General features: G+C 35.7%; 1 long non-coding RNA gene across 1 annotated transcript; it reads right to left on the reverse strand.

Annotated features, from left to right (window-relative positions):
- Nucleotides 1-6,438: 6,438 nt before the first annotated feature.
- Nucleotides 6,439-20,598, reverse strand: LOC109056271. Its single transcript, XR_002012095.2, has 4 exons — nt 20,025-20,598; nt 19,599-19,707; nt 7,473-8,884; nt 6,439-6,911 (listed from the first exon to the last, which is right to left on the reverse strand). It is a non-coding gene; the product is annotated as an uncharacterized LOC109056271 (long non-coding RNA).
- Between the last annotated feature and the right edge of the window lie 301 nt (nt 20,599-20,899).

The raw sequence follows: 20,899 nt of genomic DNA on the forward strand, positions 1-20,899 counted from the left end.
GTTGCATGAGTGCGTGTGGCATGGGCAGCTTACACATCTGGACATGCTGAAAGGTATATCCAAGTTCTAGAACAACATATGCTCCCATCCAGATCTCGTCTCTTTCAGGGAAGACCTTGCATTTTCCAACATGACAATGCCAGACCACATACTGTATCAATTACAACATCATGGCTGTGTAGAAGGATCCGGGTACTGAAATGGCCAGCCTGCAGTCCAGATCTTTTACCCACAGAAAACATTTGGTGCATCATAAAGAGGAAGATGCGACAAAGACGACCTAAGACAGTTGAGCAACTAGAAGGCTGTATTAGACAAGAATGGGACAACATTCCTATTCCTAAACTTAAGCAACTTGTCTCCTCAGTCCCCAAACGTTTGCAGACTGTTATAAAAAGAAGAGGGGATACCACACAGTGGTAAACATTGTTGATGCCATGGAATTTAAAATCAACTTATTTTTCCCTTAAAATTATAAATTTTCTCATTTTAAACATTTGATATGTCATCTATGTTGTATTCTGAATAAAATATTAAAATTTGAAACTTTCACATCATTGCATTCTGTTTTTATTCACAATTTGTACAGCGTCCCAACTTTTTTGGAATCGGGTTTGTACTTGTTGATTCGGTATACTGATGTTTGTCTTGTTTTTGAAATAACAACAGTGATTAATGGGCTCATATTCCTTAAAAATCTCATGTTGGAATATTCAAGGACTTAGGTCCTCCATTTTTGGTGTTAAGAGCAAACATTCAGATTTCAAAAGAGAAATCAGAATTCTGACATTATAATACTACAAGAAACATGGAATGTAAGAGATTTGTCCACTGGCTGCCCAATTGGGTTTAGAGAAATAATTTTACCATCAACCAAACTAAGAGGGGTGACACGGCAGAGCCTCAGAGGTAATGCTCATATGGTACAGAACAGAACTCAGAGACTCAAATCAATAAATCAAATCTATAAAAATTGGAAAATCGTACACTTGGCAAGATATTGTGTCCACAGACTGTCACATATTCTTGTGTGCCTCTACTTACCCCAGGCTGAATCTCCCTATTACAATGAAGAAACCTTTTCTATCCTGCAAGATGAGATCTGCCATTTCCAGAGAAAAGGAAATCTTTTAATATGTGGCGACTTAACCCTCTTAAGTCGATTAATGCGTATACGCGTTATGAGGCATTTTCTCCTAAAAACCCCAAAAAGAACTTAAATTACACTTTCAGTTTTGATTGTACAGATAAGAGCAATACATCAATCGAATCTGTAAAGGGTCTACTTTATTTTGTATACAGACATCATAACAAAACTTTGTGCATTTATAAAATAAAGATAAAAAACAAGGCGTGCTGTCTGCAGCCTTTGTCTGCGCTGATCTTCATTTACAAACGCATCATTAAAATAAACTGTAACTCAGTGAATACTCAACGAAGAGACATGAGCGATATATCTATAGAAAGCCTGACATGTCTACTTTTAAACTAAACAAGTGCTGCCAAAAAACAAATATTCTGTGATAAAGTAATCCATATGAAAACAACGCGATGTCCGTTTTTCATGTCTCCCTTCATTATCTCCTAATGCGACCACGCCCTGCGCTGAACGCACTATTCAGATTCTAATGTTTCACTGAAGCGCGTGGCTTGAATATGCCCACACAACAGAAGACAATGCAGGGAGATTGTTCTTCAAGGTTTTTTTTTTATTTTACTGTTTGCTTCGCGATGAGAGGAATAAGACATAATTCACCCCAAAAAGGTGTGATGTGGTTGAGGATTAGAGATTTGGATTTCCTCAGAAAAAAAGAATGAAGCACTTTATTCAGCAGAGATCATAAACATGAGTAAGTATCTTTTTATTTATTTATATACTTGTACTAGTTTTCACATAACGTGTAAACATTTTACTAGTTTTCCAAACTATAATTCCTGACTAAATGTATAATCAAGTGAAATATTATGAAGTTTCAATAACAATATACACTACTATACCATTCAAAAGCTTGATGTAAATAATATAAATGTAACAAATAAATGTAACTGTAACAAATGTAACAAACAATGCTGTTCTTTCAATTTATCCCCCCTAAAAAACCTGAAAAAAAAAAAATATTCTCAGCTCTTTTCATCATTAATAATAATAATAATGATAATAATAACAATATTTTTTTGTAGAAAATAAGATTGTCAAAAGGATTTCTGAAGGATTGTGTGACTGGAGTAATGATGCAAAAAATTCAGTTTGAAAGTCAGCTTTGATTGTTCCTAATAAACTGTTTAACTGCAATAAACTACAAACATAAAATTATATACATTTGTTTTGTCCTCACATTCTTGTAACTCTTCTCTCTCAGTCAGACAGCTGACTGAATGGCTCATTATGCAGCTCATTATACAGGCCTTTGTCTTCTCAGGTGTGAATCACAATGATATTCATGATAGTTGACGCCTACTCGCATATGACTTTTACCAACAAAAAGTGTCTTAGAAAATTTAAATCAATATATTGTTTTCTGTAAGTGAGTAAACAAGATGATTTTCACATAATTTAGAAAGAAAAATTCTAGGCTACAAGCTCCAGTTCTCAAAAGTCCCGGGAACCAATGTTCTGTATGTGTTTTATTGCCTTCTTCAAGTGATTTAACATTTTTAGTTTTTCACTAACCACGCATAACATTTTTTTTCTCAAAAACACAATCATGTACATACATGCTGCTCACACATTATTATAGCTCAGTTTGTGCTGATTACAGTTAGATTAGAGATTAGACTTTAGCCATTTAGATATTTATAAGAAACTGAAAAAAGCACGACAAAACTTCTCCAGACCCCAAAAATACCCTTAGACACCAGAGGGTTGAATGCCAGAACTGGAAATGAACCCGACTGTCAACACACAAGGAGGCAAATATATTACAAACACCTGCCACTCTCTGCCCTCAATTTCACCTCAGAAAAAATTATGACAACTTCACAAACAAAAGTGGAAAAAGCCTACTAAAACTCGGTCAACCACTGGGCCTGTACATAGTGAATGGTCGCATACAAGGAGACTCTTTTGGTTGCTATACCTTTAATTATTTTCTTGGTAACAGTACTGTAGATTATTTAATCACAGACATTGATCAAGTGCATCTCAGAACATTCATAGTCAGTCCTCAAAAACCTCTGTCAGACCACTGTAAAACTACACTGTATCTAAAACGAAAAAAAAACAAAGAAAAATACAAACACAAAACACAAAAATTAAAGCTGCATCAATCCTACAAATGGACAAAAAACAGCAAAGAAAACTATCAAAGTGCAATAGAAAGTCAAACTATCAAATTACTATCTGACAAATTTATAATTAACACATATCCACAAAATAAAGTAGGCATAAATCTGGCACTAAAGGACATTACAGAAATATTCCACCAATCAGCATCCATGTGCAATTTGAAAAAAAATAATCAAAAAGAAATGAGTTAAGTGAAGTGAAGAAGTGACGTGATATGTGGCCAAGTATGGTGACCCATACTCGGAATTAGTGCTCTGCATTTATCCCATCCAAAGTGCACACACACAGCAGTGCACACACACATTGTGAACACACACCTAGAGCAGTGGGCATCCATTTTTTGCTGTGGCGCCCGGGAGCAGTTGGGGGTTCGGTGCCTTGCTCAAGGGCACCTCAGTCATGGTATTGAAGGTGGGAGAGAGCACTGTACATTCAATCCCCCCACCTACAATCCCTGCCGGTACAAGACTCGAACCCGCAACTTTAGGTTTATGAGTCAGACTCTCTAACCGTTAAGCCACGACTTCCCCCAAAAAGTGTAAAAGAATTAGAATGACAGTACGAAATCTTTCAAATAAAAAACACAGAGAACCTGACAACCAAGAACTCCGCCTTCAATATCATGAAGCTCTTAAAGTGTACAAACAAACTCTAAAACCAAAAAAGGAAGAGCATACAGAACAATTATTTCAAACAATGGAGGAATCAATACAAATAACTTTTGAAACAATTGGAACACTCTCTATAGACCACAAAAGGAAGAATTGGCCATTCAAAATAAGAACATTTGGAGGACACATTTTGAAAATCTGTACAAAACAACTGAAACAAATCCTGCTCAAAATTAAATAAAAAACAAATTAGAAATCCTGAAAGAAAAGCTCTGTAAGAAAGAAATTAAGCCCTGTAGCTTATTCTGGGGCAGTTTTCTGACTGTATATTGTCCCTGTCAAATAATGAATTAAATAAATACAAAATTAAAGACAATTAGAATCACCTGGATTTCCCAATCACAGTAAATGAGCTAACAGACAGACTACATGCATTAAAACCCAACAGGGCATGTGGCATCAACAGAATATTAAACGAAATGATCAAATACACAAATGACTAGGGCTGGACAATAATTCAATATCAATATGTATCGCAATATAATTTTTTTTCAATAACGGTGATATGGTTTTTAAACACATTTCCGATATTTCAATATACCAGTGTTTCCCATACACATAGGTGCGGGAAGTGGGGGTGCTGAGGGTGCTGCAGCACCCCCTGTTTTATTTTTTATTTTTTTCTGTGGGCAACTGTTTAACTGTTGGAAAAAATAATAATATCTATTTTACGTCTATTTTACACTAAAAAAAAGTGCAAGTAGCTGGTATTGTTGGCAGATTGTGATTATGCTAGTCAACATTACAGAAGACGGCTGCTTACTATCAAATTCAGTGGTGTAGATGGTAAAGCGAGTGTCATTCTATTCCTTTTGACGCGATGGACCGGGGTTCGAATCTGCCTTTTGGCAAACTTTTTTTTCTCCCTTTTCAAACTTCAAATCACATCAGAATCACATTTGGCGGATAATAGCCTTTGCTTGCCTGCTGCATGCTGTTGCATGACATGCATGGATTTTTTTTTTTTTTTTTTGTTTTTTTAACAACATACAACAACTGCAGAGGAATCTGTACCTAACTAAAATAAAGACAGATGAAGCTAGATGCCCGACTCCAGACCCCGACAGTGTCATAAAGGTGATCCATTAGACGCTCCCTTAGCAGCTCAGTGTTTTACATTTGTTAGGAAAAGGACCATTTACATCCAAATGTAATTTAATGCACACAGAACAAAACCTAGAAATATATTTCAGAACATAAACTGCTTAATCGGCCATTTTCAGTAAGATTTAACGTTACTAAATGTGTTTGTATGCCTGTGCGTTTAACTTGAATAATGTCCAAAAGGTATCTGTTTTATGTGCGCAATGTATCTGGTTGCCATGGCAACCTGCAGTGCTAATCATAGTAAAACTGCTTTTAATGGTACATGGATTGTGACTTTGTACGTTTACTACAGAAATGCATTTAAAAGCTTGACCAAATCGACTGGCTTGGTTTATTCCTGTGATCAAAGCTGATTTTTCAGCATCATTACTCCAACCTTCAGTGTCACATGATCTTCAGAAATCATTCTAATATGCTGATTTGCGAATTATCAATATTTAAGAGAGTTGAGTACTTTTTTTCAGGATTCTTTGATGAATAGAAAGATCCAAAGGTCAGCATTTATCTGAAACATAAAGCTTTTGTAACATTATACACTTTTCCATTCAAAAGCTTTGAGTCAGCATGATTTCTTTCTTTCTTTTTTTGGGAAAGAAATTATAGAATTTTTTATTTAGCAGAGATGCTTTAAATTTATCAAAAGAGGTGATAAAGACATTTATAATGTTACAAAAGATTTTTATTTCAAATAAATGTTCTTCTTCTGAACTTTCTATTCATCAAGAAACCTGAAAAAAGTTATACTCAGATGTTTTCAACATAATAATAAATTATTTTTGAGCAGCAAATCAGAATATAAGAATGATTTCTGAAGTAACACGTAATCAGAGTAATGATGCTAAAAATATAGCTTTGAAATCACAGGAATAAATTACATTTTGAAATATTTCCAAATATAAAACAGTTATTTTAAATAGTAAAAATATTTCAAAATGTTACTTTGCTTGCTGTATTTTGGATCAAATAAATGCAGGCTTGGTGAGCAGAAGAGAATTCTTTAAAAACATAAAAAATCTTACTGTTCATAAACTTTTGACTGGTAGTATATATTAGCCTACAGTTTGAAGTTAAAGATATTAATTTTAATTAGGGAGTCTGAGTCGATTATTTGACAGTGATTTCACATTTATTGTTTGTATGAAGGATAAATACAAATATATATGTGTGTGTGTGTGTGTGCATAAATATATGTGTGTGTGTGTGTGTGTTGTGTGTGTGTGTGTGTATATATATATATATATATATATATATATATATATATATATATTCTTTTTTTTTTTTTTTCTAAAATATTATATGGTTTTAAATGAGCTGTCATAGACTTGGCAAATTCTTTTTTTCATAAGTTTGTATACACAGACATCTGTTGTGGGCGTTCTTGGCAGTTTTTATGAGGCTTTTTTAATAGTGTTCATATCGATATCGGAATTCTATCGTATCGACCGAAATTACGAATATATTGTGATATAAACTTTGGCCATATCGTCCAGCCCTACAAATGACAAATTCAAAACTGCAATAACCAAATTATTCAACATTGTTTGAGTGTAGGATGTCTTCCAGACACCTGGAATCAAGGCCTAATTAGACCCATCTTTAAACAAGGAGACTTGTTTAAGTTTGAGCCAAACAATTACAGAGGCATGTGTGTCAATAGCAACCCTGGGAAAATATTCTGTTCGATTATTAACACAAGATTACAAAACTTTCTCAAAACCTACAAAATCTGGGAAAAAAGTCAAATTGGATTTCAGCCCAAACACAGAACATCTGACCACATTTACACCCTCCACACTATCACTGATAAACATGTACACCTAAACAAAACCAATATCTTTCTAAAACTACTGGAAAATGGGATTGGAGGTAAAACTTTTGATTTAATCAGCACCATGTATAAAAACAATACATGTGCTGTAAAAATAGGGAATAATCGAAAATAATCTTTCTCTAAACAGCGAGGAGTTAAACAAGGCTGCCCATTGAGCCCCATTCTGTTTAACACTGAAGTGACGTGACATACAGCCAAGTATGGTGACCCATACTCAGAATTCGTGCTCTGCATTTAACCCATCCAAAGTGCACACACATAGCAATGAACACATACACAACCGGAGCAGTGGGCAGCCATTTATTCTGTGGTGCCTGGGGAGCAGTTGGGGGCTCGGTGCCTTGCTCAAGGGCACCTCAGTCGTGGTATTGCTGGCCCAAGACTCTAACCAACAATCTTAGGGTTAGGAGTCAAACTCTCTAACCATTAAGCCACGTCTTTCCACCACTTTATATAAATTAATTAGCCAAAGAATTAAACAATTCGACTGGCCCCGGCCCAACCCTAACTGAATCAGAAATCAAATGTCATTTGAAAACAAGGAAACTACAACAATCTAAACTTGAACAAAAAACACCACTGTCTCCTTTCGTTTTCATTTAAACATATTAATAGCTGCAGAAGTGTAGTTCAGAGAAATGTGTAGGGCTATAGCCTAAAATGAAACGAAATATTATATCAAACAGTACTGCATCTTTTTATTTTCACTTTAACATATTAATAGATTAATTGAATAAAGACCAAAGATTACCCATTAGATTTACCCAAAATGAATTATATTTTATGTTTAACCACTAAAGAGACATCAGAGCCAGCGGCAAATGTCAGAAGGACTAGCCGACATGAGCACTGAGCTCCCGCTGATCGAGTGGAACTGCTCGTCTCCGACATCGGCGAAACACATTTTTAAATAGGTGCTGTCTTTATAAATAAACCGCATGTTTGAGTTTTAAACAACTACGTTCTCACCTGAAATACTTTTAAAATTACATTTCATGACACGATAACAGTAATATTTTGAAAATGATCCAAATAAATGGTGGTTGAAATCACAATGCTGATTGAACTCAATTGGCAGAAGCCCCTCCCATGACGCAAATTTGTGTCTGTTGTGAAGTGAATTTGACGCACCAATGAAGCGAGTAAACTCAAAATGTTCAAGCGTCAAACTTCGCGCAAGTCGCGTCTGGTGTGAACGCACAGTAAGGTCCTCCAACATACCCATGAATACACCTACAGTGCCGTGAAAATGTTTTTGCCCCCTTCCTGTTTTTTTATATTTTTTGCATATTTGTAACACTTAAAAAAATTCAGATCATCAAGCTGAGTTAAATTTTACTAGCCACATCAAGGCCTGATTACTGCCAGACCTGTTGAATCAAGAAATAACTTAAAACCTGTCTGACAAAGTGAAGCATGCTTAACACTTAGGGGCCGACAAACGCAGATACGTGTTTTGTGGCATAATCTCCTGAAAAGGCCGAAAAGAACTTAAATTACACTTTCAGTTTTGATCGTACAGATAACTCTCTCTTCACAGACACATAAATAAAACAACCCGAATCTCAGCGAATACTTGCCTCAAAGACAAGATAAATATATGCATAGAGAGCTTGAAATGTCTACTTTTGAATTAACCAAAAAAATTATCTATTTTTATGTAATCCGTATGAAAGCAAGGAGTTGTCCGGTTTCTCCTGTATCGACTCATTATAGATAATGTGTTCCCACCTCGCTCTGAGCGCGCTGTTCAAATGGAAATTAACTGAGGTGATTCAGGTAATCATGTACACGCCCCTAAGAAATGGCATAAAACGTCAAGCTTCATCATAGAATTACTTACTTTTGTCTGCACGTTTGCATGCTACACGGGTGAAGAAGAACTTCTGATGATTCTGGACAGCGAGGAAGATGCAGAGGAAGAACATGACTCGGATGACGAATGTTTGCATTTTGAAGAACGTCTGGACCCAGCGGAGGATATAATTCCTGAAGAGTAAGCCTTTTATTATTACCTTCATGATTTAAAATGTTGCTCAGCTATAGACTATTTTATATCTATATTTGGATCTTTCCAAACAGGCTATTGTCAGACTAAAATCAGCTTCTCAGAGTAAAATTGGTAATATGAAATATCTCTTTACAGGCCACTTAGGCTATATTTTTTAATGTTGTACAAAGTGCGTATTTAACTATATATAATGATATATAATGATAATATATAGCCTACAAAATGATAAAATAGAATATATATATAATGCTATAGGCTGATATAAACATTTTTTATTTTTTTTTTTTTTTTTTTTGTGGATTGTTTAGACTACATTTTTCCAAATGGTGAAATTGTTCACCAACTTAGCTCTGATGTGGTAAATGTTTTAAATCCGTTATACCCGGCTATTGGCGTTCGTGATCGTCCGAGGTGTAAATGTATCAGAAAGCAGTAAATGCCACCGATAAGTGGCCCATCGACAGACATATACGCGTGTCCATTCTTATCAGTGATGCAATTTATTATCAGTTATGAATCTTCTGGTAATTGCTAACACAAGTTTAAATTTTCGTTTAGGACTATGGCTGCATCACCGGGCATCTGGCACAAGAAAGACACGCGACACACGTGTCGTGTTTTGAGTTCCCTGGAAAACCATACTGAATAAGTGCACAATAGAGGTCGACCGATATATCGGTCAGCCGATATATCGGGCCGATATTTGTCATTTTTTAATATATCGGCATCGGCCGATATCCGTGTTTAGTAGCGCCGATTTAAATTCAGGCACGTCGGCGGGCAGCCCCGTGTTATTGGTGCGGTGGAAAGTGCTGCTGCCGGATGTGAAGGACCCCAAGCCAAAACTTTTGGAAGATTAAACAACAGTCCTGGGAGATAAAGGTAGTCAGAGAATTTCACTCTGTAAATGGGGTGGAGAAGGTGGCAGCTCTCACAAACACTGCAGCGTGATTGAGGGCTCCGTTACTCCGCCCCGCTCACAGACAACACCGTGCTCGGAGAGACAGCTGTTCTGGAGCAGCACAGAACGGTGAATGACATTTGTTCGGAAGCATGGTTTGATGACAATAGCCAGGTTTCCATCCAACTCATTTGCATTTAGGGATGTCAATATTTGATCTTTTCCATGATCGATCGTCGTTTAAATTAATGATCAATGAATAAGCTTAATGCTGCAAAATGCGTCTGCAGCGGTATTATTATTATTATGTGCAAAAGCCACTTGGAAAAAAAGCTTTCTCACCCGAATTAAAGGGGTTTTAGTCTGAATAAAATGCTAGTAGCAGGACTGTAAAATGAATATGTGATTATGATCATTTGATAAAATGAAGGGAGCGCGCTGTACGTTTGAGATCATTTTACTTTGTTGACTGTTTTCCGTCAAGGGGACCACTGAATGAGCCTCTTTAAATGGTTTCGTGGTGCTCGTAGTTGTATTTTAAAACGCAATTGCAATGTTTTCAAATGACACTATAGTATTAAAAATAAAATTATCCCAAACATAACTGTGGCGCATGTGGCTGTGCTGCGCGCAGTCAGTGAACCGCTTTTTTCACATTAAACATTTTATGCGAGTATTAATGACCAGTACTTTATTTGATCCTGTTCTGCAAAATGTTCGATTTTGAATTTTTGCATTCCGGTAGGCATATTTGTTTTAAAAAGTCCTGCATCTACAGTGCATTAGATCGTGACAGTGCATGCGTGCGTGCAGACAAGGACGAGCGAGCGCGGGTTTGGCTAGATGTATTTGGAGGTTGTTGCTCACGTCTCGTTCTGCACATATCCAAATGTTTCCATATTCGCAATGTATCTGAATGTTAAACTATAATATATTTTTTTTTAAATGTAAACTAAACGGAAAAGATCATCCTCTTCACATGAGCAAAAACGTCCTTGGCATAACAGCAGAGTGGACCGGTATACTACGGTCTATTTAAACTGACCAGTGTAACCTTTTATATGTTTGGTTGACTGTACTTAATCTTAATAATGAACAGACTGCGATGTAAGTTTGAAATTAGAATGCACTTTAGATGTTTGTGTCATTTATACCAAACACAAAATGTTGCTGGTTGCTAGTGTGTTTTGCAGCACTATTTATTTTTTTTATATATTATTTTTTTATATTTTTCAGTTTAATTGATTTTTTTTGTTATAAAATTTTATTTCTTTTATTTAAATGTATATTTAAGTTTACATTTATGTTCCAACTAACTTGAAAATTTTCTGCTTGATAACTTGCTCTAAAACTTTTATGTAAATGATTGACTTTTTTAATATATATATATATATATATATATATATATATATATATATATATATATATATATAGATATAATATATATTACATATATATATATATATTACCTGTTTTATATATTTAGTACTTGGTCAGTTTGATTTGTTTGATTAACTTTAGATATTTTTTTTTTATTTGTAATACCATGCAGTGCACTAAATTAAGATTCGAGAGATGGTTCAAGTCAGTGCTCAATAAATGATGATAAGTTTAGAAATGTTGTGCATCCACTTATTAATTAGTGTGACATTTTAGCATGCAAATGAGGGGGGAAAACTTCAAGATATCGGCCCTAAAAATCGGCAGCACATATCGGCCATCGGCTGACCCTGACCTCTAAACATCAGCATCGGCATCAGCTATAGAAAAACCCATATCGGTCGATCTCTAGTGCACAATAGTTGTACTTTTATTATGCCTATATGGTATCATTGTCTGAGGTTGGGATGACACAAAGTAAATCTTCCTATATGGGTTAATAGAAATTGTACTTTTGTTATGCCTATATGCCACATGAAAAAAATACTATAGTAATTTATAGTAAATACTATAGTGCTTTTGAACCATACTATAGTAAAATGTATTGTACTGTATATATATATTATAGTATTTACAACACTGTGTTAATAAATTCTAACAGTTGTTTACAACACTTTTTTTAGGACTGTGAATATACCACTCTCACCTTTACCTGCATCTCGCAAAGGAAAGGGGCGCAGGTATTGTTCAATTTTCAATTTCATTCAGAATCTTATAGATAAAAATGTTAATAATGTAGTTTATTTGTATAAACAGCATGCTTATTTTTATTTATTTATTATTTTATTTTTTCAGATGTGACAATAAAAATAAAATTGATGGAGGACAAAAAGTTTTCCATGTCCTGCACCTGTGACTGCCTACAACCAGCACATGGGGGGCGTTGACCTGTCTGATCAGCTGTTACAGTACTACAGTACACAGAACAAAACAATGAAGTGGTACAGAAAGCTATTTCTACACTTCTTGGATATTGCTGCCACCAATGCTTTTATTGTACACAAAGAGCTTTATGGCACCATGAGCCACAAGGAGTTTATGGAAGAACTAGTTGCAGAGCTCTGTGGTGTGTCACAGAAAATACCACCAAAACAGACCAGTGCTGGCCATGTGCCTTTTCCAGAAGCTGAGCTGGCCTCAGATGCCAATACTGGTCGCCGGACCAGTGTGCTGTGCAAAGCAAAGAATGGTAAGAGGCAGGAGACTCCTTGAAAATGCCAGGCATGTGATGTTCACTTGTGTGTTCAGCTGAAAAGGAACCCAGAGTTTCCCAGAGTGGCACAAAGATGTATAGCTGTTCAATTCAGTGTACTATGTGAGACAGTAGGTTTGTGGGCTTCTACAAACCTTATACCCTTTTTTATCTTGTACTCTTCCTGTTTACACTTTTTTTTTTGCACAGTTTTGCCATGATTGTGTCTTCTGTGTTATTAATAACTTCTAAAGTTATTTTGTGTTAGCCATATGGCCTTATTCAAGTAATTTAAAAAAATTAGTTTTTTTGCCAACCATGCTTTCTCAAAAACACAATCATGTACATACATGCTGCTCACATATTATTGAAGCCCAGTTTGTGCTGATTACAGTGTTATTAGACTTTAGCCATCTATGTGTTTATAAGTAACTGAAAAAAAACACAAATATCAGGGCATGTCAAAACCTCTCTAGGCCCCCAAAACACCCTCAGGCCCCAGAGGGTTAAAGAGCAAAGCATCATGCCACGATCTAAAGAAATTCAAGAACATATGAGTAACAAAATAGTTGACATGTATCAGTCTGGGAAAGGGTTATAAAGCCATTTCAAAGGCTTTGGGACTCCAGCGAACCATGGTCAGAGAGCCAAGATCCACAAATAGAGAAAACTTGGAACAGTGGTAAACCTTCCCAGGAGTGGGCAGCCTAACAAAGATTATTTTAAGAGGACAACGACGAACCCAGAAACAACATCTAAAGAACTGCAGGTCTCACTTGCCTCAATTAAGGTCAATGTTCATGATTCAAACCAGAAAGAGACTGGGCAAAAATGGCATCTATGGGAGAGTTCCAAGGGCAAAAGCCATTGCTAACCAAAAAGAACACAAAGACTCGTCTCACATTTGCCAAAAAATATCTTGATTATCTCCAAGACTTTTGGGCAAATATTCTATGGACCGATGCGACAAAAGTTGAACTTTTTGCAAGTTGTGTCCCGTTACATCTGGCATAAAAGCAACACCGCATTTCATAAAAAGAACATCATACCAACAGTCAAACATGGTGGTGGTAGTGTGATGTGTCTGGGGCTGCTTTGCACCTTCAAGACCTGGGCGACTTGCCATAATTGATGGAACCATGAATTCTACACTCTTATCAGAAAATCTTGAAAGAGAATCTCCAGCCATCAGTTTGTGACCTCAAGCTCAAGCGCACTTGGGTTATGCAGCAGGAAAATGATCCCAAACACACCAGCAAGCCCACCTCCGAGTGGCTCAAGAAAAACAAAATTAAGGTTTTGGAGTGGCCAAGTCAAAGTCCGGACTTAAATCCGATTAAGATGCTGTGGTATGACCTTAAACAGTCCATTCATGCTCCAATGTGGCTGAATTAACCCTCTGAAGTCGATTAACGCGTATACGTGTTTTGGGGTATTTTCTCCTGATAACCCCGAAAAGAACTTAAATTACACTTTCAGTTTTGATCGTACAGATAAGAGCAATACATCAATCGAATCTGTAAAGGGTCTACTTTTTTGTGTATACAGAAATAATAACAACAAAACTTTGTGCACTTATAAAATAAAGATAACAAACAAGGAGTGCTGTCTGCAGCCTTTTTTCTGCGCTGATCTTCAGTTACAAATGCGTCATTAAAATGAACTGTAACTCAGTGAATATCAACACAGAGACATGAGAGAGATATCTATAGAAAGCCTGACATGTCTACTTTTAAACTAAAAAGTGCTGCTGAAAACAAATATTCTGTGATAAAGTAATCCATATGAAAACAACGCGGTGTCCGTTTTTCACGTCTCCCTTCATTATCTTCTAATGCGACCACGCCCCCGCTCCGAGTGCGCTTTTGAGATTCAAATGTTTCACTGAAGCGCACGGCTTTTGAATACGCCCACACAACAGAAGACAACTCAGCGAGACTGTTCTTCAAGTATTTATTTATTTTACTCTTTGCTTCGCGATGAGAGGAATAAGAGATAATTCACCCCAAAATGATGTGATGCGGTTGAGGATTTGAGATTTGGATTTCCTCAGAAAAAAGAATGAAGCACTTTATTCAGCAGAGATCATAAACATGAGTAAGTCTCTTTTTATTTATTTATATACTTGTATTAGTTTTCACATAACGTTGTAAACATTTTACTAGTTAGACTTTCTCCAAAGACTTTTTCCAAACTATAATTCCTGACTAAATGTATAATCAAGTGAAATATTATGAAGTTTCAATAACAATATACACTACTATACCATTCAAAAGCTTGATGTAAATAATATAAATGTAACAATACATGTAACTGTAACAAATGTAACAATCATGCGCTTTCTTTCAATTTATCCCCCTAAAAAACCTGAAAAAAATATTCACAGCTCTTTTCAACATTATAATAATAAATAATAATAATAATAATAATAATAATAATAATAATAAATGTTTTTTTTTTTTTGTAGAAAATAAGATTGTTAAAAGGATTTCTGAAGGATAGTGTGACTGGAGTAATGATGCAAAAAATTCAGTTTGAAAGTCAGCTTTGATTGTTCCTAATAAACTGTTTAACTGCACTCACAAGTGAATATTAAATTATGTTGTGGGATAATTAAATATATTCTAAATAAAATACAAACATAAAATTATATACATTTATTTTGTCCTCACATTCTTTCTTGTAAATCATCCCTCTCAGTGACACAGCTGACGGAATGGCTCATTATGCAGCTCATTATGCAGGCCTTTGTCTTCTCAGGTGTGAATTCATGATAGTTGACGCCTACTCGCATATGACTTTTACCAACAAAAAGTGTCTTAGAAAATTTAAATCAATATATTGTTTTCTGTAAGTGAGTAAACAAGATGAGTTTTCACATCATTTAGAAAAAAAAAATTCTAGGCTACAAGCTCCAGTTCTCAAAATTCCTGGGAACCAATGGTCTGTATGTGTTTTATTGCCTTTTTCAAGTGATTTAAACATTTTTAGTTTTTCACTAAACCACGCATAACATTTTTTTTCTCAAAAAACACATCATGTACATACATGCTGCTCACATATTATTATAGCCCAGTTTGTGCTGATTACAGTGAGATTAGACTTTAGCCATTTAGATATTTATAAGAAACTGAAAAAAGCACAAATGTCAGGGCATGACAAAACTTCTCCAGGCCCCAAAAATACCCTTAGACTCCAGAGGGTTAAAAACAATCCTGCAAAGAAGAGTAGGCCAAAATTTCTCCACAGTGATATGAAAGACTCATTGCCAGTTATTGCAAATGCTTGATTGCGGTTGTTGCTTCAAAGGGTGGCACAACCAGTTATTAGAATTAGGGGGCAATTACTTTTTCACGTAGTGCCAGGCAGGCTTGGACAGCTTTTTTCCCTTAATAAATTAAATAATTATTTTCAAAAACTGCATTTTGTATTTACTCTGGTTATCTTTGTGTAATATTAAAATTAGTTTGATGATCTGAATCATTGAAGTGTGACAAACATGCAAAAACAAAAAAGCAAAAACAAAAAAACAAAAAAAAAAAAAACAAGAAGGGGGCAACTGTACCTGGAACTAAAAATCAGCTCAACAGCGAACTTGAATTTGGCTGTGAATGAATTGAAAGCAAAGGCACTGAGAGTCTTCTGCATGATCAAAAATACAATTCAGTATGAAATTCCAATTCAAACCTAGCTAAAAATCCTAAAAGCAATAATCAAACCAATTGCTCTTTATGGTAGTGAGATGTGGGGACCTCTCAAAACCCAAGATTTCTCCAAATGGGAAAAAGAAGAAATTGAAATTATGCATACCCAAATTTGTAAAAGCATCTTAATAGTTAACAGAGCAACCCCAAAGAACTCGTGCAGAGCTGAATTAGGACAATACCCATTATTAATAAATATTCAAAAGAGAGCTGTGAAATTCCAGCAGCACCTGAAATGCAGTGATCCAAGCTCTTACCAGGCTGAAGCCCTACAGTGGCAGGAGAAGAACCTGCAGAAGAGTGCCCTTTTTAACAGCTGGTGCTCAAAATACACCCAAACCAGCACAGCACAATCCGGCCCAACCAAATCGCACAGTTACAAAAGCAAAATTGCATTGCTTATTGGAAAGATGCAACTAAATTACAAAGGAAGATGGCGCTGTATTTAGACCTGAAAAGAGACTACAAACCAGCAGAATACCTGAGCTGTGTAAAAGATCACAAATTAATAAAGACACTAACAAAATACAGACTGAGTGATCACTGTCTGGCTATAGAGAGAGGACGACACAGACAGAGATGGCAGTCGCGAGAACAGAGACTGTGTTCACTGTGCTCGCAGAAAGAGCTGGAAACAGAGGAACATTTCTTACTTCACTGTGATTACTATCACAACATTAGAGCTGCATATTTCCCCAAATTCCAACAAATTAAATCAAATTTTATGGCATTACCAAATGCAGAAAAATTAAGTCACATTTTAGGGGAAAATTCCAAAATGATCACAGCTGCAGCAAGATACGTATCAGCCTGTCACAAACTAAGACTCTCAGCCAGTGGACAAAACTGAAGCAAGAGCATTTCTTACATGTACCATTGTGCAAAGTTTATTTTTTATTTATTTATTAATATTTTTAAACAAAGTATTTAATAATCTTCTTGTTTCTTGTTTGTGGGGAAAAAAAGTATACAGGTGCATCTCAATAAATTAGAATGTCGTGGAAAAGTTCATTTATTTCAGTAATTCAACTCAAATTGTGAAACTTGACTATTAAATAAATTCAATACACACAGACTGAAGTAGTTTAAGTCTTTGGTTCTTTTAATTGTGATGATTTTGGCTCACATTTAACAAAAACCCACCAATTCATCTCAACAAATTAGAATATGCTGACATTCCAATCAGCTAATCAACTCAAAACACCTGCAAAGGTTTCCTGAGCCTTCAAAATGGTCTCCCAGTTTGGTTCACTAGGCTACACAATCATGGGGAAGAGTGCTGATCTGACAGTTGTCCAGAAGACAATCATTGACACCCTTCACAATGAGGGTAAGCCACAAACATTAATTGCCAAAGAAGCTGGCTGTTCATAGAGTGCTGTATCCAAGCATGTTAACAGAAGGAAGTGGAAAGAAAAAGTGTGGAAGGAAATGATGCACAACCAACCGAGAGAACCGCAGCCTTATGAGGATTGTCAAGCAAAATCAATTCAAGAATTTGAGTGAACTTCACAAGGAGTCAAGGCATCAAGAGCCACCACACACAGACGTGTCAAGGAATTTGGCTACAGTTGTCGTATTCCTCTTGTTAAGCCACTCCTGAACCACAGACAACATCAGAGGCATCTTACCTGGGCTAGAAGAAGAAGAACTGGACTGTTGCCCAGTGGTCCAAAGTCATCTTTTCGGATGAGAGCAAGTTTCGTATTTCATTTGAAAACCAAGGTCCTAGAGTCTGGAGGAAGGGTGGAGAAGCTCACAGCCCTAGTTGCTTGAAGTCCAATGTTAAGTTTCCACAGTCTGTGATGATTTGGGGTGCAATGTCATCTGCTGGTGTTGGTCCATTGTGTTTTTTGAAAACCAAAATCACTGCACCCGTTTACCAAGAAATTTTGAAGCACTTAATGCCTCCTTCTGCGGACCAGCTTTTTGAAGATGCTGATTTCATTTTCCAGCAGGATTTGGCACCTGCCCACACTGCCAAAAGCACCAAAAGTTGGTTTAATGACCATGGTGTTGGTGTGCCTGACTGGCCAGCAAACTCACCAGACCTGAACCCCATAGAGAATTTATGTGGTATTGTCAAGAGGAAAATGAGAAACAAGATACCAAAAAGTGCAGATGAGCTGAACATATCAAAGAAACCTGGGCTTCCATACTACCTCAGCAGTGCCACAAACTGATCACCTCCATGCCACGCTGAATTGGAGCCCCTAAATGAACATACTTTCCAGAAGGCCAACAATTCACTAAAAGTGTTTTTATTTTGTTATTTTTTTGATCTTATGGTCTTATTTACTGGTGGGTTTTTGTTAAATGTGAGCCAAAATCATCATAATTAAAAGAACCAAAAGACTTAAACTACTTCAGTCTGTGTGCATTGAATTTATTTAATACACGAGTTTCACAATTTGAGTTGAATTACTGAAATAAATGAACTTTTCCACGACATTCTAATTTATTGAGATGCACCTGTATAATGTCTACTTAATACTTTCTCATTTAATACAAAAATAGCATTAAATAATCTTTTGAGGGTATTTTCACAGCCAAATGTGATCTGCGATTAATTAGATTAATTAATTGACACATTGTGTAATTAATTAGATTAAAAATTTTAATTGACTGACAGCCCTAATTTATATTTATTTTTAGCTAGAGGCTTTTGTTGTGGTATCGAAATTTAAATTTGTAAAATTTAATTGGCATCTAAAATATTGGTGTCATACAAGTTTATTTATTTGAATACAAGATACTAGATCAAACACAATGACAACTTTTTTATTTTATTTTATGCATTTATTTATTTATTTTTTGGCAGGGCCAGTAGAAAAAATCCTTAACATTGAGCCCTGAGCATAATTCCACAAAGCTAAAGTCAGACCATTCTGGTTTTGCTTCAAATGTATTTTTTGTACAAGGTATGAAATGTGGACATGATATTTCTAAGAAAAATAAATAAAATAAAAGGAAACCTAGTAAGGAACACAGATAAATCCTTAGTTTGTTTAAATGAAGATGTTTCTTTTAATTGTATTATTCATTTATTTCTTTGATTTGGTATTTGTTTTTTAAATTTCACTTTATGTTTGTTATTTGACAAAAAATAATAATAATTTCACAAAGAAATGTGCTGCACAGTAGCAAAATCATATATGAACTGATGTCAACATCTTGCATTTCTGTAAAGCTGCTTTAAAACAATGCATTTTGTGGAAAGTGCTGTAGAACTTGACAAACTGACTTGATGGTATAACTTTACAAAATATAAAAATCTGTAAGAATATATTTTTTTCATAATGAGAGACATCAAACAAACAAACACATCGGCACACAGAAGTATGTGTGCTATTAGGCCTATTACACAGCATAGCAACTAATATTTGCAAAACTATTACAAATTGTCTGCTGCTTTGTGTTTGTTTGCTAGTTGTAAATTGTACTATTTACTGTACCTGACTGGAGCTCCACTTGCCCTCATCAAATACATCTCCTAAAATGAAGACAATTTCTGGATTTAGAAGCCACAGAGATGTCTGGAATGCCCTTTCCATCTGCCATTCTCTGTGAAAAAAAATGTTACAATATTCTTAATAAAAAATGCAGAGCTGATCGTATTTAAAATGACCCTTTGCACAATGTAAAAAATGGGCTTGAAAATCTTTCAAGTAAAAAAAATAAATAAAAAATATGACCTATCTGATCAGCATGATTAGTTGACATGTACTGTTTAATGTGTAGGTGATTACAGTTCTGCCCTTAACAAAACTGCTACAGCAGTACGATGGTACAGTGATATCAAAAACATTTTACTACCATGGAACATCTTTTTGTGTGTCTAAATAAACGCATTGAACGATTTTAAGACACCAGATCCATACCTTCTGAGTTTGTCGAGCCAGTGTCCTTTGATGGCCCCTAGTAAGTGAGTATCGGAGAGAAATAACGCCCGTAAAGGTAAGTGTGAATTTACAGTCTCAATATGAGGCCATGAGCATCGCAGAATAACAGGATAATAAATCACATATTCACACAATACAAACACGCTGACAAACGTGAATATCAGCGACGCAGCTAATCTACCACTCGATCCGTACACCGAGATCATTACACTAACCAGAGTTTTACATCAAAAGTACAAGATACACCCGTTAAATCCGTTTAAATTCGTCTGTAACGTGCCTGATGCAACATCCACCTATAGACTTCATTCGCACTAAAATTAATTTTTTTACAAACAACATCAAAACGGAAGACGCGTTGCAATATAATTCCTCATACAGTCGCTGTATGTTTTAATGAGGAAAAATAGCATATGGCAGATCACGATTTTAAAATCCTCTCAGCGGTAGCAGCGACGTTGTCAAGAGCAGTTTTGCTAAACACAGAAAAACGTCACAGCTGTGCGCGCGTGTGCTGAACAGTGAACATCTGAAAGGACACAGTCCAATTGATTACATTCCCTGCGCGCTTGAAGAGTGCCATCCAGTGGTCTGTCATAATATCAAGACTTTCCTTTACAGAGGTCCTATTATGCCCATTTTTACAAGATGAAAAAAGTCTCCCCCCTACGAAAAATAACCATGGTTTTATTATAGTAAATCTGTAGTAACTCATGGTTTTTTGGCGTGTTGACAACCATTTGTATAAACCACAGATTTACTACAAATACCATGGTTAAACTATGGTTAATATAGCAAAACCATGGTTAATTTGTGGTTTAACTATAGTAACCATGGTTAATTTGTGGTTTAAC

Source organism: Cyprinus carpio, chromosome B19 (assembly GCF_018340385.1).
Source record: "Cyprinus carpio isolate SPL01 chromosome B19, ASM1834038v1, whole genome shotgun sequence".
Classification (NCBI taxonomy): domain Eukaryota; kingdom Metazoa; phylum Chordata; class Actinopteri; order Cypriniformes; family Cyprinidae; genus Cyprinus; species Cyprinus carpio.